Here is a 17070-nt window from a genome sequence, read left to right as displayed (position 1 = left end):
TTTTTCTAAGTTTCGTACTTGAATATGCAGTTCGACCCTTTATTATATCGCAAACTTAACGCAGATTTAGAATTAATGTACATGGTAAAAGGACTTATTTGTCAAAAGAAACCTTTCGCATATTATGTTTACAACTTGTTTGAATTTTATCTAAAATGACAAGGTTCTATTTGTCAGATACACCTTATACCATACATTATGTCTGGAGTCAGCTGCAGACAGTTTATAAGGACCTTGCCAAACAAAACCTTTTCACTATCAAATTTCTAACAGATTTCTGGTAAAAGGGCGTATCTGCTGTATGGATTATATTAATTTAGGTATTTGACTGATTTTTTCTACACCATGTATCTACATATTCGAAAGCTTTTAATATAACTTATATTTCCACAAAAGATGTGGGGTTTTTTTGTAAATTGAATCCGAGATTTGATACAGAGTTTCAAATTTTTATAGTCGATTCTCTAAAAGCTTTAAAAATGTCAAATACAATATTTTTCATTCTAATGTGGCAGATATGTTTCGTATATCGCAAGATAAAACGATATTATTATAAAGGCACATTCATTTTGGAAGATCGATGTTACAGTGTACACTGTTTATTGTATAGATCAGTTACAATTAAAAGACTATACATATTGCAGTTAAATAATTTATTGCTTATTATTGTTTGCAGTCTTTTATATACTGTAAAAGGCTTTAAAAGCTTACCATGACGCGTGTCGAGCTAATATAATAATCATACAGTATATTATACAAAGTTATAAACAAAAAGCAATATAAAAGTACATCGCCACTCATGTAATGAGTTATCAGAGACTTTTGGTACACTTAACATTTCATTATATCACTATACTATTTACATATTATTAAAACTTAGAAGTAGACGCTAATCCATATATTAAGAGGATATTAAAATGAGCGATTAAAACACTGATATTTGAAAAAAGGCACTATTGCGCAGATTTAAAATAAAAAGGGCTAAAACATTATATATCACCTCGATCAGATCGTAGCACTTACTTCTTAGGAGTAAATAAGAGGTAAAAAAACATATTAAAAAGAAATTACATTATTTACATAGATAAAACTGTCTTCTGTTTAAAATGTCATAACGGGTTTTGGCACAAATTCAGTGAGTGAATGATTTGAAAACACAATGGCATCTTGCATATTACTGAAGTTAGGCTCTTGATAAAAGAAGACGGAAGTACTTTGTCCTTTTCATAAAAATGCACCATGCTCACGTTTAAAGCATATGTCTGTACACGTTTGGGGTCGTCTGTACATTATTACATAGCGTGAGAAAACATTAAAGAGCGTGCCTCCACAAGTATTATACACTCAAACGTGTATGTTATATGTACATAAATGATTAACATCAACATTAATTTTTATCTAGTTTGTCCTTTTGATACTACATTCATGTAAAGTTAATCTTTAAACTATGATTTTTTATACAACTGTAACTTGAATACACTGTATATAATCAAAGATTGTGTGTAAAAAGTTTACAAAGAATAAAAAAAAATTAATTAGACTGCAGTATATCACCAAAACCGAAAGTAAACAATAAAATAATTATCATGTAACAAAACAGTATCGATACTAAAAGTAAAAACGAGTTTGTTTAAATACAAGTATAGCAAAACAGCAATCGATAAATAATGTTAATTCACCTGTATTCTTGATTCATTCGCTGTTGATCTTAAATCATGACCTGTATAAGACAAGGAAGTATAATTAATCTGAAAGGGGAAATCACCGTATTCCGAAACTTTTGGTTTCATAGAGACAGTTCAATGTTGCATAAGAGTTTTATGTTTCTCGAAAGAGGAAGCATATATGTCGCCGCTTCGTCCGTCCGTCCGTCCCTCATTTCCTATCAGCAACCACTGGCTGGAATTGAACGAAACTTCGTAGGACCTATATATAGGAAACACCACTCTCAAAAGAAGATGTGCATATTGTCTTCTTGTTCCGGTGGGATGATTTTTACTGATTTTCATCATTCAACATTAGTATACTGTAGCACTATTTCTTTTCTGGAGTATTCCTCAGCATCCACTCGCTGGAATTCAGCGATTTCATAGGATGCTTCACTCCCAAGAGGTTAGACGGTATTAAATATCTCCGCTACTATGTTCTATGTAAATATAACAATTTATAACATGTTTTAATCAGCATTTCCAGCCTTTCACTTCTTGCGAGACTACTCCCTTGTCTTGAAGGTCTGTCTTTAGGCAATCAAAAAATACCCCAAAATATGGGGTTGACCACAATGCAATGAAACCTTGGTCACGTGACTGAGATTCGTGATGAAAACGCTTACAGTGCGTAGGAAGACACCAGGAAACACCTACTTTCACTTTCATTTTACCAAACAGCTTCGACACAACTTTTGAAGAATATAACGTAGCTTAAAATCATCCGCAGACATTCCTCTTTACAATCAAGCATCAATAAAGCGTATATCTAGCATGAAAATGACTGTTACCAGGCGGGAAAATGGAGTTGTATATTGATATGGACTACATTCGAGGGGACCACGGAGGAATATCCGGCGAATTACAACCTTCGTACCAAGAGAAGATGCGCGTATTATCTTCATGTTCCGGTCAGATGATTTTTCACCGAGTTATTCACCTTTGATTATGCAACATTAGTATATTATAGCACACACAATTTCTTGTCCGGATTATTCATCCGCAACCACTTCCTTGAATTCAGCATAGCTTCATAGGAAAAAACTATAAGAAGCTTCTTTTACTCACAAGAGGAGATGCGCATATTATCTTCATGTTCCGGTTGGATTATTTTTGATAGATATATTGCACTTTGATTATTCAACATTAGTAAACTTTAGTGCTATACTTGTCCTTATTATTTCTCAACAAACATTGGCTGGATTGCAACCAAAATTCATAGTATGATTCACTTTCAAGAATGAGATGCGCGTATTGTCTCCATGTTCCAGTCGGTTGATTTTTCAGGGAGTTATTGCCATTTGATTATTTAACATTAGAATGTTGTAGCGCCATTTCTTGTCTAGAATATTCCTCAGCAACCACTGACTGCAGCGAAAACTTCATAGGAAGCTTTACTTCCAATAGTAGATGCACATTTCTTGTGCGGGCATTTTCTCAACAACTACTAGCTTTACTACTAAATCAAGGTATGTGCCAAGTGGATGAATTCCGCTTTTGTGCATTTAAATGCGATAGTCATACTTCGCGGAGCATATTTCTTGTAACTTTTATTCTAACGCCACTAATTATGTTTGGCAATATCTTTCATAATTATAACAGTACATTTACCAAATGGCTTACATATTTTCAATAACATATCGAATTTTAACAATTTTATTCATTTTATGACTCCTACCCATTAAAAAAACTACACATGTTGTGTTTTTCAGCTCACCTGAGCAATGCTCAGGTGAGTTTTTGTGATCGCTCGATGTCCGGCGTCCGTCGTCTGTTTGTCAACATTTAGCTTGTGTATGCGATAGAGGCTGTATTTTTCAACTGATCTTCGTGAAATTTTGTCAGAATGATCAACTTGATGAGGTCGAAAATGGGTCATCTGGGGTCAAAAACTAGGTCACTAGGTCAAATTAAAGAAAAACCTTATGTATGCGATAGAGGCTGTATTTTTCAATTAATCTTCATGAATTTTAGTCAAAGTGATTACCTCTAGGCCGAGTTCGAAAATGGGTCATCTAGGGTTAAAAACTAGGTCACTAGGTCAAATCAAAGAAAAACCATGTGTATGCGATAGAGGCTGTATTTTTCAATTAATCTTTATGAATTTTGGTCAGAATGATTGCATTGATAAAATCTAGGTCAATTTCGAATATGGGTCATCTGGGGTCAAAATGTAGGTCACTAGGTCAAATCAAAGTAAAACCTTGGGTATGCGATAGAGGCTGTTTTTTTTCAATTGATCTTCCTGAAAGTAAGTCAGAATAATTGCCTTGTTGAAATCTAGGTAGAATTTGAATATTGGTCATCTGGGGTCAAAAAGTAGGTCACTAGGTTAAATCAAAGAAAAACCTCGTGTATGTAATAGAGGCTGTATTTTTCAACTGATCTTCATGAAATTTTGTCAGAATGATAGCCTTGATAAAATCTAGGTCAAGTTCGAATATGGATCATCTGGGTTCAAAAACTAGGTCACTAGGTCAAATCAAAGAAAAACCTTGTGTATGCGATAGAGGCTGTATTTTTCAATTGATAGCCTTGATAAAATCTAGGTCATGTTTGAATATGGGTCATCTGAGGTCAAAAACTAGGTCACTAGGTCAAATCAAAGAAAATACTTGTTTTTGCTCCAATTTTAATGATAATGGGTCAGAATATTTTTTTCCATGAAATCACTAGGTCAAACATGTTTACACTGTTATGGTGTATTATGGTGTGTTTCTCAGGAGAGCGACCTAGGGCCATCTTGGCCCTCTTGTTTTATAAAACTTGCAAACATCATTTACTAGAATACAAAGGTTCTGCCACTTACTTTTCACTGAAGTTTCCCATTTTAAATTTGTTTCCGAGAAAAGATAAGAAACTATTTTGGTTTTATGATTTTCCTGTGTTATAACGAAATTCGGTCGTATGTACATTCTCCACATTTTTTATGTTTTTTTTGTTACTTTTAAACATGGGTTAAGACCATTAATAAAGAAAATCATATCAAAGCATTAAATAACTTTGTTGAAATTACAGTATGATGTTGTCACTATGTTTCTTCTAAATATGACAAAGATATTTTCAAAGATATCGTTAATTACATTTTAAAATCACATTAGAAAGTTTAGAATATTTACGTAAGTTATGATAAATCATAGCTCTTTTGGTGTTCATGGAAGTTCTCAACATGTATACACAATTTAATGAGTGAGAAATATATACATCCCATAGAATGTTGTTCGGGGTCAATCCCCAAACGCAATATTCAATGTAGACATCTTACCTAGACAAGCTGATATGATACAGAAACCAAACAGAATGGCCAACTCGTTACTATACACACGATTCAGTTAACATTTGTGCCGATGATTTCCTTATTACTTGACGATTTGAATAAAAAGCGTCAAAGACAGGAAAACGGGTAGTTTCTGCAGCACGAAACTTCTTCCAGCAATTCTCAATACTTGACTCAAAAACACCGTCCAAATAGTGAGGTAACATGCTTGTGAAAAGTATTGAGAATGTCTTTATTTTGAGGGAAGTACTCGTTTTCTTGTCATCGGCACCTTTTATTAGCTCACCTGAGCACAAAGTGCTCGAGGTGAGCTATTGCGATCGCTCACCGTCTGGCGTCCGTCCGTCCGTCCACGCTTTCCTTTAAATAACATCTCCTCTGAAACCGTTTGGTGGAAGTTGATGAAACTTGGCCTGGATGTTCCTTGGTCTCCTCCCAAAGTTGTTCAAAGAATTGAATTCCACACAGAACTCTGGTTTTAATGGCAACAGAAAGGAAAACTTTTAAAAATCTTCTTGTCTGTGGCATGTAACAACATTTAATTCTATGAAGATTGTTCAAATTATGCCCCTTGGGTGAAAAGAGGCCCCACCCAGGGGGTCCCAAGTTTTACATAGACTTATATAAGAAAAATCTTTAAAAATCTACTTGTCTGAAACCACAAGACCTAGGCCTTTTGGATTTAGTATGTAACATTGCCTTGTGGTCCTCTAACAAGATTTTTCAAATTATTACCCTGGGATGAAAAGAGGTCCTGCCTTGGGGGTCCAATGTTTTACATAGACATCAGTTTGACATTTGAAACATGTAGCTCATATTACTCAGGTGAGCGATCCAGAATCATCGTGACCCTCTTGTCTTAATAAAAAACCGTCAAGTAAAGATAAACTAAGGCAATCTTAAGCACAAATTTTACCCGATTCAAGCGATCTCCCGTATGTACGGTATCGAAAAGTCAACCAGGTTTCTGCTGGAAAGTAGACTACAAATCAGCCTAGAAGTCATAAAATATGTTGCATGTTTAACATACATCGGTAAAGTCGTAATGAATAGTTTGTTGACTAAGACACACTGTGACATTCACAAATGGTGTTAGCGAGAAATTAACATATACGATTAATTTCGGGACAAGGCACACTCGGAAAACCAGATTTAATTAGAAAATTTTAAAGCTATCCCGTTATTTTTTTACGAATAATTGGCGTCTTTCAAAACATCAGCGTGGATTGCCAAAACACATGCTCTAACTTAAAGAAGCCAAAATTCTATATAAGTCGAAAGACTTCTGTGTCATGGAATGACCACATTGTGTCTAGCAGCGACCCAACACATTTATCCAGAATGGGTTCTAATATAGTAAGAGCACATTTCGAAGATATACTTGAAAACAATATAGAACATAAATTCTGAAATGTGATTTATGTGATTCCAACTGTTGTCGCGGTTATCAATGGAAACATTCGGGAGATACTTTTAAGCGTGTCACTTAAGCAATCCGAACTAGGTTTTTAAAACAATTTGGAGATTACTGACCTAAGCAGAATTACTAAAATTTACCAAAGAAGACGTTGTTCTGTTAGATAACTACTGCCACTGTCACAGCATGATTACCTCAATTAGTTTTACTCTGTTGTTTTCCAGTTTTCGCATATATTGATCAAGGCAAGACACAAGCAACGACTAGAACGAGGAGTCCAAAACTCTGACTGAAAGTGTTTTTGTAAAGTTGGTTAATGTACACGACAGGCTCTGGTAGGTATGAAAGAACAGACCATTTTCTATTAATAGTATCATAACGAGTTCATCTATAAGTTGCGAGAAAATTTCCGAAATCATACTGTACAGAAATGGCAAAATTAATATATTGGTAGCGTTTAAAATGTATTGAACAGAAGTGCCACATCACCTTATATGTATGGGCTATACACGAAATTTAAAATGTTGTATTTCCTTATTTTACGCTTAAATAACACACAGTCATAATTTGTGTACCGAAGAAAAAAACAGAGCAGGTTCCAGGCACTTTATAGCTTACATTTCAAATTGTCATAGCTTAACAAATCCCTAGCAACGTAGATACAAAGATCTGTCACTCATGACCGTTATTAGCTCGTCTGAATTTTGAGGAAAGCAACAAGGTATTGTCGTCACTTGATCGTCGGTGTCGGCAAAAGATTGTTTGAAGCGTTAGATGTCATTTGCCTTTCTAAGTAGTCTGATGATTCGGTGTCATTGAGATTATGGTGAATCTTACAGAAATCGTCAGTTGTAATTTCGTCCTTCTAATTTCAAGTGTTTCCCAGCCAAGATCTTCAAGCATGGAACTACTGTTGTTATGATATCTATTCGAGCAAATCTTGCTGCTCTTCTTTAGATCATCTCGGTTTGATTTACATGTTTCATCAAATAAGGATTACAGATGGAGGCACACAAGGTTTGATAGTACTAATTTGTAGTATACATTCGTCTTGGCATCAGTGCTCGCAGATCGCAGGTTGTGGCGAAGAAAGCATAGCATGTTATTCTATTGATGTAGTCATTCCAAGACAGATCCAACCTGGATATCGACTTCCAAGTAATTTCTAGATGTTACTTCTGCAAGACTGATTCCTTTGAGCTTTTGGAATTCTTGATCTTGATATATGTAGTAGCTGCACTTTTGTGGATGAAATGCCATTACCCATTTTTGTTCCCATTCAGCCGGTTGCATTCAACAATTAATCATACCTACTGAGTTATATTTCTTCAATTTGGATTACACAAAGTTACCAAAATTAATCAAAACAAGATTTGTGTAGAAATGTATCTACTACAGGGGAAACAAGTTTTATTGACACAAAAATTTCATTTTTTACAAACTTTGTACTTACAACAAATCGTTTTTCAGCAGATTAGTTCGTGTGAGTGCATTGGAGACTAGAAGAGAAACACAGAGGCTAAACTTGTCCTTCATCGTCCCTGTAGAAAGTGTCTGTGCGGAATACACGAGGTTCTTCTGGTAAGGCAAATTTATCACATGTTCGGTTGTACATTATGGCAGATCAGCTACTGGAGGAAAAGTAAGACATAGATGCCATCAGTTTCTGAATGTCTTTAACTTTAAAAGTGAAAAGAAAACGCTAACAAATGTTTAAAACTCGAGTCATGAACCAAATCCCCTGACAATTTTTCTTAACTCATGAAGTGTTCAGATCGGCATTACACATGTACTGCAATACATACGATATATTAAATTCTCTTCAGTAGAGTCAAGAACTTAAAAGAAAAAAATGCAAAAAGATATTCACAAATATAGAAAGTAAGATGCGTGTCACAAGTCCGCTAACAGAAGAGTATGTGACATCTTATCAACAATCTATAACATAACGTCCCTGAAACTGTTGTTATAATTATTAGTACAACTATGGAATAGCCTACTCTGTAAAAGTATTAAAAACTACAAATGGGAAAGCGTTTATTTCAGGAAGCGCTTTTTATGCATAGAGCTGTAAAACAATCCTTTATCAATTACATGTATAGACGTTCCTGTTTTGGATCCATATATTCAAGCGGATACTTGAATAATAGCTTAGTTTCAGTGTCTGTTCTATTTGACATGTAAATGGAATGTCGTTTTAGTCATTGACATCCGCTGACTTTCATTTCCATATATTTATTATTCATTATATGATTAAGTTAACTTGCATCCGAACTGATTTCTCAGCTGTACACTAAATTGATACTTTGTTATACTTATTCATGTTCATGTCAATGGCATATCAGTTTCCCCCAAAAATATGAAATCAGTTTACATTGCCGGCGCCATAAGAAATGTTCATTCATGGTAGCGGAAGAAAGAGAAAGACAACCTCAAGAAAACAAGCTCGATTCATTATCTTATAGGACATAGAGTTGTCTGCCATAATGAATGTAAACTGCTAACATACTGCAGAGCAATTCCTTAATACGGATAACCATATACAAGAATACTAGTATACAGAACTTGTACTAGACAGGATCAATGTGATGAAGTGCATGATCCCTATAGAGGCAAATTTCGAGTATGGACGTTTCAAGATAAAAATGAAATATTCAATAATAATAATGAATATATAAATAAATTCATTATTAATAATTTTGATCATGGTATTAACGACACACGATTTTAGTCATGTAGAAAGTCGACCAATAAATCTATAAATGGCGTATCATATTTTTTGTCCAAAATAAGTCTTTAAGCCCTATTAATGAATTTATCATTTAAACAAGCTGTGAATTTTTTTACATCAATGTAAAACAACGCGCATATAGTATACGTGATGAACTACACTATATACATGATATGATATTGTACTCATAGGAATAGCAATAAATAGAGGATACTTGTTTGATTCAGTGTAATATTTCATGTTTGATTCAGTGTAAGATTGAAATATCTTTAACGAGTGAACAACAGATGCTGAAATATTTTCACGAGTGGCATAGCAATGAGTGAAGATATAAGAAAAATCTACACTGCCGCCATATGAGGCAAACGTGTTTCCTTAGCTCTTGAATCTAACCATAATAACTCTGTTACATAATAACTCTGTTATTTGTATGGAGATTGTGCTGAAAATTGGATATATTGGATGTGAATGTAATTTGCATCTATCTATGTTTTATGTTGCTGTATCATTTTCAGTGATTGAGTGGCTTGCATCCAGTGACATTTTTGATAATTTTCTTTATGAATTTACATCAGACATTACCTGTCGTGCACCTGTAAAGTATAACTTCTCTAGAGATCAGTTATTGGATATTGGATATTGGATATACGATATCGAACAATAGAGGATTAGGGAATTTGACCATGCGGCATTAGGATTATAAACTTACACAATATTGCATGTAAAAAGAAAACGTAAAGAAGTAAACGAGGTATACCCTAAGAAATTCAATCAGTTCAAAAATATAAGCAAACATGTATCCTGCGTTACATTACTCTGAACTGTAGATCTGTTGTGAACAAAGCTGATGTTGTGGGCAAATACCTCAGGGATGAGAAAATAGATTTCGTTCTGTTGACTCGTTTTCAAACATTTTTACCGTACGCGTATTGGGTGTGTATATACCCCCGGCTCTATCGACTGGCAACCAGTTCGTTGTTAAATTCTTTGACTTCACCGAAATCATCTTACCACATTATGAAAATTTACTTGTAATGGGTGATTTCTATTTGCATATCAACAGTGACAACAGTGCGTTTACTAACTTAGTGACTTCAAAGTAGCAATTGGCCTGGAACAGCATGTTGATTTCAGTACTCATACAGGAGTCTTGGCTTAGATCTTGTCATAAGTTAATGGTTTTCGTGTAGAGAAATGTGAGCCTAGATAATTTTTATCTGACCACTGTGTTGTACGAATCAGAATCTGTACGAATCAGAATTTTCCAGTGACCTAAATGCAATAACACACGTTGATTCACAGAATATCAACATGTTTTTGAATGAGATTCAATCGGAAATAGAGGATGTCATGAACAAGCACGCTCCTCATAAAGAGAAAACTATAATTCAGAGAGCACCCAAATCATGGTTCAACGGAATTTGCAACATCTAAAACAACAAGTTAGAAAGTCTGAGCTTACATGGTGTCAGAATGATTTGTATGTTTAATGTATTGATAACGTAACACATTAAGCACAGATAGGGCTTGACTCCCTTTCCATGCTATCATTGCTATAATTATTGTTGAATTGCTGTTAATAATAGAATTTGGGTCATTTGTGGCTGATTTGGGTTCATTATGTGGATGGCTGAGTCCCAGCATCACACATTATGTCATACACAATTTAAGTTAAAGGGAACCAGATATTTGATAGAGCAAGTACTCGTTGTAAAACGCTATGTTTTAATTTGGACTAATCAGAAACAAGTTCTAAAAATAGCACGTTTGCTGGGGTATAAATAAGTAGATGGATGACAGAGAGCTCAGAATCGGGAAGCTGAGACAGAGACCAAGAGTTTGGTAATCTATTGAGATAGTAAGAGAGTTCCAGCTTATAGACGGTTCAGCGTTATTGGCGAAGTACAGCCAAGGCATCGGGGATATACCTATATGGTAGTTGAATGCTTCATATGATAGCATATAGGCGCTGAGCATCCAGGAGTCAGGGCAATCATATAGAGTTTGAGAGGACAGAGGCCGAGCATCTATGCGATAGAACTCGTATGTTGTTGATTCATAGACATTGTCTGACGGGAACTTCAACAAAAAGACCAGTCAAGTATAGTCTCCAGCCTATAGGAGTTTGAACTGATCATTTTTAATTGAAAATTGTTAGTTTGAAACATTTAGTGATTTGCCTGATCCCTGAAATTGTCTAGCTCATAATTAAAATCATTTACGAATCATTGGTACACGAATCATTTAGGCAAGGTAGCCAGAGGAAAATTCTATATGTGAGATATTTGGTCTCACCAGCTCTACGTTTTAACAAAGAACATTCTACATCGTTTGTCAGCTAGTCTAAGACATAGTCACCTTAGCGATTGGACCCAAACGATTGTTCAAGATACTAAAGGCGTAGGCACTTCCCTGGGTCTTATAACCAGTATCCTGACACATGGAGGTGCTACGGTAAAACAGATCAGTTCGAGTCGTATAAAGCAGTAAGAAACGAATATAATTTTTAAATCAAACGTCAAAACAGAAACACACTCAGTAAAAAGATAGGGAACGCTAAAGGTGATTCCAAGACTCTGTACGCATTAGTATCTGAACTAAATGCTACCAAATTTGAAAACCTAGTGCCTCAAGGAGAGTCTCATAAATCACTGGCTGAAATATTTGCTGACATTTTCATGGCAAAAATCTCAAAACTACGTCAATCCCCCAGCGGATACCAAAACTTTGAACCTCAAATAAGAAATAAGGGATGTACAAAATTTAGACACATTTGCTGAATTGGATCAAGGTGACGTGAAAAAAAAATCTCATCAGTGAGCTGAAATTTATGTCTTCAGAGCTACATATTTTGCCAACACGTATTCTAAGATCACATGAAGACGAATTTCTCCCTAGTATCACTAAATTGGTGAATCTCTTACTGCAACAAAGTGTTTTTCATGTGAAATACAAACAAGCTGTTGCTAGACCTTTACTAACAGAAGTAGGCATTGAACTACAGCTTTCCAATTATCGTCCTGTGAGTAACTTATCATTTCTGTCAAAACTTATTAAGAAAGCAGGTCTTTACAGATTAAACAAACATGTAAATCAAAACAGTCTTTTGCCTAAGAACCAGTCTGCATATAGGAAATATCACACCTTTGAATCTGCGCTGCTTCGGTTGGTTAATGATCTTCTAATTGGTATGGAGAAACAGGACGTCACGGCTGTTATTGCAGTTGAATTAAGTGCGGTATTTCACATTGTCGAAAAGCACAGTATGGTGTCTGTGAAACAGCTCTTCAATGGTTTGACTCCTGTTTAAGGCCTCGTACTTGTAAGATTAATGTCAAAAATGCATATTCATCAGACCGCCAGCTTGAATTCAGTGTGCCCCTTTTTGATGTCATTCCTAAATCCATATCAGTCTACGATTTGCTGATCATAATATAGCAAATAAAAGCTTTCGTCCCATATCTGCTTCCGTAGAACTACAAGCGGTCGGAGACCTCAAACGGTGCACCGTTACAATCAATGACTGGATGGAAATGAACTCTTCAAAAACCGAATTTATTATGTTTGGAAGCAGACCTCAGTTAAACAAATGTTTTACAAAGTCGATTAACATTGCTGGTGATGATATCAAACGTGAAAACACAATTAGATATCTTGGTGCATTTTTTGATGAAACTTCGAACTTGCCGTACAGCCATGTTGAATTACCTACAAATTAAGAACATCCGAAAATATTTAACCAAAGCAGCCACTGAAATTTTAGTTTTGTCTCTAGATATTTCACATCTGGATTACTGCAATGTCATACTGTATGGTGTAGCTAAAGGTGAGGTGCGTAATATGCAACGTATTCAAAACATGTGTCCAAAACTTGTCCTTAACAGGAGGATATTTGACAGTTCCAAACAAGCATTGTATGACTTACATTGGTTGCTGGTGAAAGCAAGGATTGAGTTTAAGAAACTTTATTTCATGTGTAGCTGTCTTACTGGCAGAGCACCTATGTACTTAACAGAACTTCTTATAGTGTATTTTCCTAGTAGACAAGGTTTGTGATCGTCGGAAAATTCTGAATGTCGTTATGTTGTTCCATACAACAAGAGCAAAACATTTAATGACAGAAGTTTCTGTACTATTTGTCCAACTCGTTAGCATTACGCAAAAGTAAATCACTTGATACATTTAAAAATCCTAAGACACTGTATACAACTGCAAAAGCCGCTTAGCTCAGTAGGTAAGAGCGTTGGTTTACGGATCGCGGGGTCGTGAGTTTGATCCTCTGGCGGGGCGTATGTTCTCCGTGACTATTTGATAATTGTGTCTGAAATCATTAGTCCTCCACCTCTGATTCATGTGGGGAAGTTGGCAGTTATTTGCGGAGAACAGGTTTGTACTGGGTCAGAATCCAGGAACACTGGTTAGGTTAACTGCCCGCCGTTACATGACTGAAATACAGTTGAAAAACGGCGTTAAACCCAAAACAAACAAACAAACAAAGAAACGAATGTTGCTGCAAGATGCAGCAAAAGGAAACTCTGCGCCAAACAAAGCAGTGTACGCAGTACTGATAGAACAGGAGATGAATTAAGGATACTGGTATCTTTATGGTAGACCCAAGGCAAACAGACAAGGGGTTTCATGAATGTTGGCGAAAAAACATTGCCTTTGTAGTGTGAGCAGTATTTTATTGTTGTATTTAGTGACCTACTTTTTGACTGATCATGATCCATATGCGAAATTAACCTCTACGTTTCGGTATATGGAATGAATGTAATACTATACGCAAGACTGTCCTTAAATTCAAACTTACACAGTTGTTACTCCGAAATGACTGAGTTTCAAACAGCTCAGATGTTATCAAGACCATTACTCTGAAAAATGTCTAACCAGGAATGAGGGCTCTATATGGTACTTTCAAGTTAAATGATGAGGAAGGACAAAGGTGTACAATGAGTGAAACGCAACAGACATCATTTTATTCCGCCAGGGGCGCGAAACTCACAGTTTAAAAGAAAAAAAACAATGTGGCTATTTCGATTACCAGTTGGCATAATTTAACATTGAACTATAATGTCTTACAGAAGAAAAATTAAGGACGCAAATGAGGTCCTTGGAAAAATTAACATTTAATGAAAAATGCTTAGAATACATGTCAGTATTTGCTATTTTATTTGTGTGTTTGTGAAAGTAATTAATTCAGTTTTTAAAGGTTACACTATAAAAGAAATAAAAATAACTGAATACAATAAGTGGTTACGAAATACATCAGGGATGCCGATAAGTAACAACAGCTGTCAGTGGACGGCGCGCTCGACTATTCTCAGTGCTTGATAGTATGATATAAGCAATGAGTAAAACTTTAACATTACAATAAGCATATTCTAAGTCAAAAAGGGGCCATAATTCAGTCAAAATGCTTGATAGAGTTGCCTCCTCCTTTTTACAGACTGGGGTCATGATGGTAAACAAGTATGAAAAATATGAAAGCAATATCTCAATGGACTTTGAAAATATTTGGGGTGGTACGCAAACTTTAACATTTATTCTAAGTTAAAAAGGGACCATAATTCAGTCAAAATGCTTGGTAGAGTTGCCTCCACCTTTTTACAGACTAAGGTCATGATGGTAAACAACTATGCAAAATATGAAAGCAATACCTCAATGGACTTTAAAAATATTTGGGGTGGTACGCAAACTTTAACATTACAATAAGCATATTCTAAGTCGAAAAGGGGCCATAATTCAGTCAAATTGCTTGATAGAGTTGCCTCCTCCTTTTTACAGACTGGGGTCATGATGGTAAACAAGAATGCAAAATATGAAAGCAATATCTCAATGGACTTTGAAAATATTTGGGTTGGTACGCAAACTTTAACATTTGTGTGACGCTCACACTCACGCCGACGCCGGGGCGAGTAGGATAGCTCCCCTATTCTTCGAATAGTCGAGCTAAATATGACTTTTAAAGAAATAGTACGAACATTACCAAGGACGTAAATATCTTCTTCAAATAACTGCATAAATATATGGATCACTTTTTTTATTATTTAATGTAAGTACACGTAAAGCAGAATGGCTCGGACAATTCACACATTGAAGCATATCTGGATTTTGCCATTTTTATCATAAAACAATTTTGTATAAAAGGCCTCATATATAATTTTGTCGGAAAATACAATCGTTAAGTCTTTAGCGCAGACTGATTTACCAAACGTGATTTAACAAATGTGAGTAAGGCTGCCCGATTTGCAAAGCGTCGCGCTAATCGCAAATTAGTTATTTGCGCTAAGGGATTTACCAATACAAACGCGCAGATCGGTTATTTGCGCGTAACATTTGCTCAGCTACTCCTAATGTTATGGTCAGACTACACTAAATAGTATTCCCTATATATTCTATATAAAACTGACATTTTTTAAAGAGCTACCAAACATAGCTAGACCCATTTAAGAGAACAAATCCTTACCTAATTTTAAAGAGTTATGATAAAACTGGTATAAAATGAAGAGAAAAGTAGGGGTCATGTATCTTCTAAGAGAGATTTCTCTTGTAGCATTTGCTTACTGTAAAATCACATCAAAATCACACTGCTGTGACCTGGAAGTACTACTCATACTAAACTGAGTTTTCACTTTACCAAAAGCAACCTCCTCTCCCATTTTTTCTACCAAAATTTCCAAAATACATTCACAATAAAATTTAAACAGAAAACAACTTTAATTTAGACCTCTGTGACAATGCCAAGTGAAAAATTAGTGTTCAAAAACCTGTCCGCCATTACGCGATGGTTCCCAAGCTGGTTCCTTTACTGTAATTAGGCCTTATTATGCAAACGGTAAAGTCAGCAACTCACTGAACAAAATATTTGGATATGCATACATAAAATAATATTGGTAAGCCATCAATATGTAATTGAGAAATGCATGTATAAGAGGTTTTGGAAAAACAACGCTCATCAATACTATTTCTTTCTGGCGCATTCATCAAATTGAAAACCGGCGAAAGGAATTTTCCACGTGATGTCCGACAAAAATTGCTTTCTTTTCCGCTCTTTGATTTCTTTCCTGCTTCTTTTCTTCGAGTGAAATTTATTTTTCTCGTTTATGTTTTTTAAATCTGATGCCATTATTACATTTAAAATGAAATTTTGAAATTTTGTAAATCGAAAGGAAAAAAAATATACATACATTGCACTTACTAAACAAGAGCGCCGCCATGCGGGGCAGTATACGCCCGAAGGCTTACATCATAGGATTGGAGCAAAATTTTAAGAACTTGACTGTTGTAGCCCCAAAGGACTGGAACAACAAAAGGAAAACTTCAAAAAACAAATCTAAGTCCACAAAAAAAAAATCAAAGTCTACAAAAAAATCCTTATCAGGTATAGGTATGTAAAAATACACCTTAAAATTGGAGGTACCATCCATGTTGTACCACAGAAAAGTGGTCTCGGTTTTTCCCTACGGCCAATAATAAAAAAAGTTTCAAAATAAGCTATTTATAGTGACATAAAAGGGAAGTAATTCAAAAAAAAAAATTTATTGTAAGTACAAAAAAGAGATCTGCCAAATAAAAACAAGACCACTGCAATGCAGAGCAATATACACAAAGCAAAGTCATATATGACCTTTGACCCTTAAGTGTGACCTTGACCTTGAAGCGAGTCACCCGGAACATGCGCTCTGCATATCGTTACAATGTGGTGAACATTTCTGCCAAGTTTCTTTGAAATCCTTCCAGCAGTTCAAGAGTTACAGAGCGGACACGAAACAAACTGATATGACTTTTGACCCCCAAGTGTGACCTTGACCTTGAAGCAAGTCATCCGGAACATGCGCTCTGCACGTCGTCTTGGTGTGGTGAACATTTGTGTCAAGTTTCTTTGAAATCCTTCAAGGGGTTCAAGAGTTACAGAGCGGACACGAAACAAACTGATATG

General features: G+C 35.4%; 1 protein-coding gene and 1 long non-coding RNA gene across 23 annotated transcripts in view; one reads left to right on the top strand and one right to left on the bottom strand.

Annotated features, from left to right (window-relative positions):
* Positions 1–17070, bottom strand: part of LOC123529752 (serine/threonine-protein kinase TBK1-like) — a 264731-nt gene that overhangs the window by 227254 nt on the left and 20407 nt on the right. For 5 of the 12 annotated variants that reach the window (XM_053522230.1, XM_053522225.1, XM_053522226.1 and 2 more), the window contains exon 2: positions 7854–8031. The exons of 2 other annotated variants lie outside the window; for them this stretch is intronic. The gene's annotated coding sequence lies outside the window, so the exon portion shown is untranslated. Of the gene's footprint in view, positions 1–711; positions 728–1679; positions 1721–7853; positions 8032–17070 lie in introns of all 12 variants that reach the window. 5 more of the 12 variants (XM_053522231.1, XM_053522227.1, XM_053522233.1 and 2 more) reach the window with 2 other exon arrangements.
* LOC128548003 (uncharacterized) overlaps positions 1–17070 on the top strand; it is a 217683-nt gene that overhangs the window by 183058 nt on the left and 17555 nt on the right. For 10 of the 11 annotated variants that reach the window (XR_008366859.1, XR_008366861.1, XR_008366860.1 and 7 more), the window contains 2 exons: positions 6625–6735; positions 7871–7981. This is a non-coding gene — a long non-coding RNA (uncharacterized LOC128548003). The remainder of the gene's footprint in view (positions 1–6624; positions 6736–7870; positions 7982–17070) is intronic. The other variant, XR_008366858.1, reaches the window with a different exon arrangement.

Source organism: Mercenaria mercenaria, chromosome 13 (genome assembly GCF_021730395.1).
Source record: "Mercenaria mercenaria strain notata chromosome 13, MADL_Memer_1, whole genome shotgun sequence".
Lineage (NCBI taxonomy): Eukaryota > Metazoa > Mollusca > Bivalvia > Venerida > Veneridae > Mercenaria > Mercenaria mercenaria.
Note: the sequence above shows the minus strand (reverse complement) of the source record. Positions and strands in the feature narration are given on the sequence as shown.